At 35.6% G+C, this 9,465-nt stretch overlaps 1 long non-coding RNA gene across 1 annotated transcript; it reads left to right on the top strand.

Moving 5' to 3' along the window:
* The first annotated feature begins 4,599 nt into the window (after positions 1 to 4,599).
* LOC106148963 lies at positions 4,600 to 8,169 on the top strand. Its single transcript, XR_001234776.1, has 3 exons — positions 4,600 to 4,817; positions 5,314 to 5,444; positions 6,697 to 8,169. It is a non-coding gene; the product is annotated as an uncharacterized LOC106148963 (long non-coding RNA).
* Positions 8,170 to 9,465: the final 1,296 nt, after the last annotated feature.

Raw genomic sequence — 9,465 nt, 5'->3', positions numbered from 1 at the left:
AGTGTGCTTAGCATGTATGAGGTCCTGGAATTAATCCTAGTAGAAAAAAAAATTCAGAATGCTTCATCAAAGTTCTTTCTGTCTTTTTCTTAAAGGCTGTTTGAAATAAAGGTACTTCTAGTGGTTCCATATTTAAATATAATGTGAAACCTTGCTTTACCACTAGTCATCTAACATAAACGAAGCGTTTTTAGCTTTTCCCCTATAACTGAATAGTTAGAATGTTTTTAATATATCGCCACTAAACCAATACTGCTGGCAATGTCATGAATGATTGCACACATATATATGTAGGATTAATTCCAATCAGTACAATTTCTAGGTAAAAAATATATGCACTTCATGTTTTACTAGATATCTTTAAGTTTGCCTTCCACAAAAGTTAGGCTGATATATATCTTACTTATTTCAAATTTAAAAATAATTTTATATGCCTTTATACTCAGTAGTACGATACCAAGATATGGCTTAAAAAAATAATGTCCTGGACACCTATCCTATGCCTCTAAGGTAGACCATATAATTGCAAAATTGAATATCCTTCCAAACATCATAAATGTTAATATAGATATGAATATATACTAGTATATACCCAAATATGAATAAACATTTTTATTTATTATCTTTTACTACTCTGGATCATAAATATATGACAATTTGCCATGATGAGCACATTTTTTTATCTCATATTTATTATTATTTTATAAATCAGTACAGATGCATATAAACATTTTTCCTGTTAATATTTTCTGCATGTAAATACAGGCATTTGAATCTATAGTCACATACATGAAACTTTAGACGTAATTATATAAATCCACTCTTAGCTTTGTATTTTATACACACTATTTTTCTGTGCTTATTAGTACATGTTTGTGGTACATAATGTTTGGATTCATTATAGGGAGTTGGTGCATGTGCATAACACATCTTGATTCTTTTCATTTCCACTGTCTTCCCTTTTCCAGCTCTAGTTCTTTCCATTTGCAGAGGATCTATCTCCCTATTTCTTAATATCTTGTATGTTACTCTATTTATACTTTGGGTTTCTTATACAAGAGAAAACTAATATTTGTGCTTGTGTATTTGATTTATTTCACTTAACGTTACGGTCTCAAGGTATATTCATTTCCCTACAAATGTTTCCAGTTCCTTTTTCTTTATGACAGAGTAGTACTGCATTGTGTATAAATACCATATCGCTTATCCATCCATGTGTTGATGGACACATAGACTGTTTTCAAGATTTAGCTACTATAACATGGGTAAGTACATCTAACTACGATATGATGTCTTTAACTCTTTCAGGAAGATATCTAAAAAGGGAGTTTTTAGAGGAATCTCCATACTGATTTCCACAGTGGCTGTAACAGTTTACATTCCCACCAAAGAAGGGTTCCTTTTTTTTTTTTTTTTTCCATAGCCTTGCTAGCATTTGTTTTTATTTGATTTCTTGGTGATAGCCATTCTTTCTGAAGTAAGATGGAATCTCAGTATTACTTTAATTTGCATTCTGTCATGGCCAATGAGGTAAACATTTTTTCATGTATTCATTAGCCATTTCTATTTCTTCCGAGAAATATGTATTTATTTCAGTTGCCCATTTTGTGATTGGGTGTTTTATTTATGGGGGTCTAGTTTTTTTTTTAGTTCTTTCTGTATGCTAGATATAAATCTTCTATCTGAGGAGTAGCCAACAAAATTTTTTTTCAATTCTGTAGTGTACATCTTCACTATTGATTTTTCCTTTGCTGTGCAGGTTTTTAACCTGATGTAATCCCATTTGTTAATTTTTAATGTTAGTTCTTGTGCAGTTGGGGTATGTTAAAAAAGTCCTTACCTATACCTATGTCCTCAAGAAATTTATGTATTTCATCTCTGAGCAGATTGTGTTTCTGTTTTGATATCCATGTCTTTGATTCATTTTTACTTTAGTTTAGTACATGGTGAAGAGATATGGATCTAGTTTCAATTCTCCACATGTGAATATCTAGTCTCCCCAGCACCATTTATTAAAGAGACTATTTTTCCTCAAGCATAATGCATGCTATTTAAAAAAGGCTTTTTTAAAATGAAGGGAGATTTCTTCTCTCTTAAAACAAACTCACTACCTTGTGCTTGCCAGGTAGGCACTGTGCAGCTGAGCTATATCCCTGGCCCCCTCTTCCTTTTTTTTTTTTTTTTTTTTTTTTTTGGTTTTTCTTTGGTACTGGGAACCGAACTCACGACCTTGCTCTTGCCAGGCAGGCGCTTTGCCACTGAGCTAAATCCCCAGTACCCCCTCTTCCTTTTTTATCTGTCACCTATATTACTCTCCCAATTCTCTCTCTTGCAAAGGCAAGTCATGATAACAACATGTTTATGTTCTGATAAATTCTATGTATTTATTTAAATAAGTACCATTTCTACATATATTTTGCACTTACTTACGCATAAATAAGTGCTCCAAAGCTGAATTATCTACTGTTGTCATCATCAATAGCTTTTGTGGTTGGCAGTGTCTCATAAATAAAATTATACAAAGTAAAAGGAAACATTTTAGTGTAAGAAAGACATGGATTAGTATTCTGAATATTAACAATTTCCAGTAGTGCTACCTAGAGCTGTGAATTACCGCACTATATCATAAACACAAAGCAACGCTAAAATTAAGGTGAAATTATTTGTAGTACACACCTGTAATTCTAGCACTCTGAGAGGCTGAGGCAGAAAGGTCACAAGAATGAGCACTGCCTGTGCAACTTAGTGATTTAAGGCACTATGTTTCAAAATAAGAAAAATAAGAAATAAATAAATGGCTTGGGAAATATCTCCATGTGAAGATCCTGCATTCAATCCCCAGGATCAGAAAAAAAAATGCTATATATACACACTATATATTATAGATATATTCAGATATTTCTGTTCTACCAGTAATTCAGCAATGAATTTTTAATCTATGTATTGTACACTACTGCCCCAAACTCACTAACCAAAATTAAATTATGAAAGTACACATGTAGATTTATGGATAGCAATACATAATAAAAAATATGAGCTTCATTATAAAATACAGTATACAATGGAATATACGTAGGCATAGAAATTACAAATTATAAGTAACCCAAAACTATTAACAAAATTAATTTTAAAATTAATTGAATACACTTAATTCTGACTATTATGGCTTGTGTATTGATGTACCCCTAAAGCTTCATGCATTCATAAGTGGAGCTTTTTGTAGGTGGCTGGATCTGCAATGTGTGAAGCTAGGACCAAGGATGTGTGATTACTAAATTAGTTCCATTGATTGTTTGCATAGTTCTGGGTAGGATTAAGGGTGCCCCATTCTGGGTGTGAGTGCTACTTGCCCTAAGGGCTGTTAGCCTGGATAAAATACAAGGGGCAGAAAGAGGGTCACTGTTTGTCACTTGCAGCTTGTTGCTTTCTGCCTTCTGCCTGCCATAAACTGTTTCTCCTCTGTGATGCCACCCTGCTTTGGAGCCAGCAAACTATGAACTGAAACCTCTACAAACTGAAAGCTGAACAAACCTTGCCTCCTGTCTCAACAACCAGAAAAGTATGACACAAGCCTTCATATTTTCTTAATAAATTTTAATATTATAAACCTTAGTATTATAGTTGTAATAGTTTGTAAACTTTAATGCTTCCACAGCTGAGTTAGTATATAAACAACTCTAAGATAAGAAACAAGTAGAAATAAAGTTTATTATTAAGTGTACAAGCTATATTGAATCAGCACATTTTCATGTATTTCTTGAGAAATCTGTCGAATCTATCTTTTGAGCATTTTTTACAGAGGTGCCTAATGAATGTTCAACTGCCTTTCAAAGACATGATGAAATAATTACAATATATCTCTATTATGGAATATCACAGAGGTTAAAATATAAATGACACAGGTCAAATTCTAGTGAGGAGAAAAACTTACTAGTGCATATTGTCAAGTGAAGACTGTGAGTCCCAGAACAAGATCTCTGTATGTCCTCTTTACATTAAAAGTGAAAGCTACACGTGTGTACAAATATATAGAAAAATATTTAGTATGGTAGTGGCAAAGCTATATACCAAAAAATTTTAAAAATCTAGACTGATGTCCATTAAACTTTTCACAAAGTTATACAATGCCATGAAAGAAAGTGAAACTGAAGATAGCAAAAGAAGATCCAATTTTACCCTGATAATTTTGTCCTGTTTGTACATTTTTTTTTTTTTGATACAAGATCTCACTATGTAGTCCAGGCTGGTCTTGAACTCACTTTGTAGCCCAAGTGAACTCATGGTAATCCTCCTGCCTCAGCCTCCCACGTGCTGCTATTATAGGCATGCATCACCACAAACAACTGTTTGAACATTTTATAATGGCAATACATTCAGGCATTTTATTTCATTTTATACATGGATGTAATGTTTAATTATTTTAATTATTTTACACTATTTTTAAAAGAGCCAAATTAAAAATATTGGTCATGATTAGTTTCAATGACACAAAAAGAAATCTAGACAACATATAAGTTCATTTCCCTGTTTTTCAGCTCTGCTCCATGAAGTCTTCAGTGTGCTGGTTGCTCCCTGGTCCCTGCTCTATATCCTGCAAAATATGGCTCCTATCTTTAGCAATCACGATGTACTCTTGCTGTCACTCCTGCATGCCAGGCAGCAGGACAAAAGAAGAAATGAAGACGGACCAGGTTCCACGAAGCTGCCACATGACATTTCTGTGTATAGCCCATGAGTCAGGACTTCCTTTCATGGCCATATCTGGTTCAGACTGGCAGTGGTCTTCTTCTCTGGAGGTCATGCACCTCCCTTAAAAAGTAAGTACTGCCATAAGTAAAGATGGGAAAGATGGGTAATAGAATTCCTACTTAAGAGCTTTTGAATTATCTTAAACATAATTTGGAAAGACTGGTAAAATAATGTGAAGTCACCTTTCAGGAAGAATAAGTATGCTGAAAGACACTGAATTGAAATAAGTGAAAAGAAGGAAGTAGCTGAATGGTTTGAAACTACTGAAAATATATTTGGAGCTGTCTACACTTAGACTCAAGGGCAGAAAGGAAATGCTAAAGAAGAGGAAAAGAAGTAAATTAACCTAAGGAGGGAATTCATGAATGTTTCCACTTAAATGAAATGTTGGTAACTGCTATAATCTGAATGGGTTCCCAAAATTCATGTGTTGAAACTTAATCACCAATGTGATCATATTAAGAAGGGAGCCCTTTAGAAGATTAAATTATGAGGCTAATGATTTTATAAGAGTTGAAAAGGAGCTGTTTGGGCTATTGGCCCTTCTGTCTGTCCCTTCTGCAGGTGAGGATGCAGCATTTTTCTTCTCTGGAGGACATAGCCTTTGAGGCATCATCTTGGAAATAGAGACCAAATCTTCATCAGACACTGAACCCATCAAAGCCTTATTCTTGGACTCCACAGTCTCCAGACCTGTGAGGAATAAATTTCTACTATTTATAAATTACTAGACTCATGTATTCTGTTGTAGCAGCACAAAAGGACCAAAGACACGAAAAGACAGTGATGAATTAATTGAGAGACAGATCTACAGAACTCGAAAGACACTTGTCTTGAAATCAGGAAGAGTTGACTTTGCCTACAGCGTAGTGATTTTGTTAAGTGCAATTAAATAGTCTTTAAGGGAATCTGGAAGAATACTATGAGGAAGAAAAATGGAGATATTTCATTTGCTTTTATGTCTTTCATTTACTTTATGAAATCATGAGCAGCTGTCTGTGGCTTTTGGAGCACACTTCTTTAAAACTATAAAAATCAGAAAGTCAAACTTAAAGCCACAAATGTCAATTTTAAGTTTCGACTGACAAGGGAAGAGAGTGCTGTTTAGACGGTCTCTTAAACGTTCACAGCATAAATCATTGCACAACAGGTTTTGTTTTGCTCAACCCCTTCTCTTTGCCTGAAGTATATCTGAGAGGCAACAAAGCACCATTCAGTAGGTCAGCCCGCAGGCTTTGAATAATGTTTTCTCTCTTTTAAATTTTGTAAGAAGCTGATTTACAAGTGACTGGACTATAAGCTAAGCCTGATTAATAGCATGGCTTAACCACCAAAGATAATTGATTTAAACAATATTATTGACAGACACTGAAATGAAAGCCATGCCCCTAAAAATGCCAAGTGTGCATATTTCATCTACCTGCCAGTCACCTTCAATATTCTGGAGAGGAAATATTATTTCATGTTTATAATAGTTGTAGATTTTAGCAGGGAACTATGTGGTACTTGAATATTGATATAATACCATTAACTAAAGCAGTCACAAGAATAAAAGCCCTTAGTCCCTGGCCTTACAGATGTGTTCTCAACAAGTTCACATTCATCCAATGAAAAGTATAAAATAACCTGATAAAAATTACATGTTTAAAAAGAATTTTAAAATTTATTCATTTGTCCAGCTAGATAAGAGGAACTAGGTTAATTTTGAAAATTTCAGTTTCCTTTTTTCTAAACCACAAGCTATTGCTGGCTATTAGCACCCTTGCCTTTGCAGGAAGTTACAGAAATTAGAGATGGGAGGGCACAGAGAGAGACAAAGAGAGAGATGGGAAGAAAGAGAGAGAGAGACAGAGAGAGAGAGAGAGAAAAGCAAGTAGGAATTATTTTTAGCATTCATCTGATTTAGATATAGCTATAATGCTTACTCTTTCTTATATCAACTTACAGAACCATTCAAGAGTAAAAAATGATGCAATGGGAAAACTGGAAAATTAACGCCAATGATGCATTTTCTGAAACCTGAACTTTGGACTCCAATCAGTTTGAGAGCTCATCTGCTCTACCCTTCTCTTTCCTAGCGAGGCTCCTACTACAATGCAAAGATGCAAGTGTTGCCAGACTGTGGTCTCTCTGGCCAGGTATCTGTGCCCTTGGAGGAGCAGGTTGAACTTCTTAGCTTCAGCCCCTCCTCTGAGTAGCACTAGTGCTATGGTACTTGATTGAGTATGTAACACTTTGAGTTCACAGGGTTGCTGCAAAGGTGATGATATACACACTGACCTTGGAAATAGTATGGAAGTTACATTTTTATAAACTTTTATTTAATTCAACTTAAGAAAACATTATATTACCTTAGTTTACACCAAGAATTGGCAACTATGGCCTGCTGCCCACTCCCAAAGCCTGAAAGCTAACAATGGTTTTAATATTCTTAGTGGGTTAAAAATTAAAAGAAGACTATTATTTCATGATGTGAAAATCATATGAAATTCAATTTTACATTGTAGGAAATTATTTTCTCTCTTATTATGTAAGTACCCATATAATGTCCTGACAATAATAGCACCTCGGATAAATCTCATTGGTTACGCTACTACCACTGAACAAAGCTATCTTCATATATTCTTTTTGCAGATTCCCTTGGTTAGATTAGCATGAAATTTAGTGTTAGGCAGACCAGGGTTGATCCACAGAGCCACCATTTACTATATGATCTTGAGCAAGGTATTTTAAGTCTTGGTTTCCCCATCTATAAAATATATGAGTATAATGACAGGCTCATTTGCGCTGCTGAAACCTTTGCTGCTGCTGTGGTTTAGATATAAAATGTCTCCCAAAGGCTCATATGTTGAAAGCTTGGTTCCTATGCAGCAGTGTCCAGAGATGGGGCTGTGGGGTGGTAATTGTATTAAGAGGGCTCTGATTAAATCAGTGGATTATTCCATTGATGGGTTAATAATTGAATAGACAATGGGGAGGTGGTGGAACCTATAGGAGGTGGGGCCTAGGGGGAGGAAGAAAGTCACTGGGTATATGCTCTGGATGGGTATATCTTGTTCCATGACCCTTCCTCTCTCTCTGCTTCTTGGCTGCCACAAGGTGAGCAGCTTTGCTCTGCCATGCCCTTCTGCCATGATGGTTGCATTGTTTAGCTTCCATGTTGCTGGGACCTAATACCCAAAACCTATGAGTTAAAGAAGGTAATAGCTTCTTTGGCTCATAGTTTCATATCACGATCAGCTGGCTCCAAAGTAGGAACATTATGGTAGAAGGGTATGGCACAGCAAAGTTGCCCACTTCATGGTGGCAGGCAAGTAGAGCAGGGAAAAAGCACTAGAGAGGTAATGGCGTAGACCCACCCAAGTGTTATGGTTTAGATTAGAATGTCCTCAGATGTAGGGCTTTTGGAAGGTGATTGGATTATGGGATGCTATACTCATCAGTGGGTTGATTCATCGATGAGTTCATAGCTAAATGTGCTGTTAGGAGATGGGTCCGGTTGGAAAAGGTGTGTCACTCAGCATATGCCTTTGGAGAGTACATCTCCTTGGTTCCTCCCTTCTTCCTCATTGCTATAAAATGAGCTGCTTTTCATCATCATTTCCTTCTACTATGATGTTTCTGCGTTGGAGTCAGCCAGTCGTGGACTGAATCTCCTGAACTATAAGCCAAATTAAACCTGTCTTTCTTTCAAGCTGTCAGTATTGGGTTATGTGTCTAGTAGCAGGAAAGCTGACTAATACACCAAGGTCACCCTCCATGACCTACTCAGACACACTTTGAAATGTGTCTTACTAATCTCTTAGGTGGTTCCCCACCAACTAATTTGATAAGCTTAACAGTTACAATGATTCTGCTCCTGCTCCCTCATAGGCCTAAAAGCAATGAAGCCAGCTAACCATGGCCTGAAACCTCCAGAATTGTGAGCCAAAATAAACCTTTTCTCCTTTAAGTTGTCCTTCTCTCATACTTTGTCACAGGGACAGAAAGCTAACACAACTGTGTTTTTCCATAGGTATGATAGTTACACCAAAGAATAGTTTCAAGATATATATCCACATCAGGGGCTGGGGATTTAGCTCAGCGGCAAAGCACCTGCCTGGCAAGCGCAAGGTCATGAGTTCGGTCCCTGGTACCGGAGAAAAGCCAAAAAAAAAAAAAAAAAGAACAAAACAAGATATATATCCACATCAGTAGAACAAATGGAATATACAGTATATTTTATGTGAAACTTCATAGAAAGATGGAAGAAATTAACCATTCATTGGTATCGATAGTTATTAAAAATATGATCTTTGTATCAGACAGATTATGTGATCTAACTTGGCCAAGTAATGATGTCTTGCTGTACCTTATGTTCAAAAGTGTGATAATAACATTTCTTAGGGTTGTTCTAAGAATTAAATATGGCTAAAACATATGAAGAGAAGTTCAACTTTGTTAGTAACAAAGGAAATACAAACAAAGGCCACAATGAAGTATTATTTTGTACTAAGTGGACTGGTACAAAATTAACATCTGTTAATATTCACATTTAGATCAATGAAGTTTCATACATTGTTAGGAAAATGTATAAATTTTTACAAATATTTGAAAAAATAATTGTGCCTGGTCTTGTACAGTATAATATTTCGATAACCTAAGGAGTAGCAATTCTAGACCCTAAAGAGAAACTAGAGTGCACATATGCCAAGAAAAATTTCCATAGCTACTTTG

The sequence above is a fragment of the Chinchilla lanigera genome, unplaced genomic scaffold, assembly GCF_000276665.1.
Source record: "Chinchilla lanigera isolate Chin_1 unplaced genomic scaffold, ChiLan1.0 scaffold00033, whole genome shotgun sequence".
NCBI classification, from domain to species: Eukaryota; Metazoa; Chordata; class Mammalia; order Rodentia; family Chinchillidae; genus Chinchilla; species Chinchilla lanigera.
Note: the sequence above shows the minus strand (reverse complement) of the source record. Positions and strands in the feature narration are given on the sequence as shown.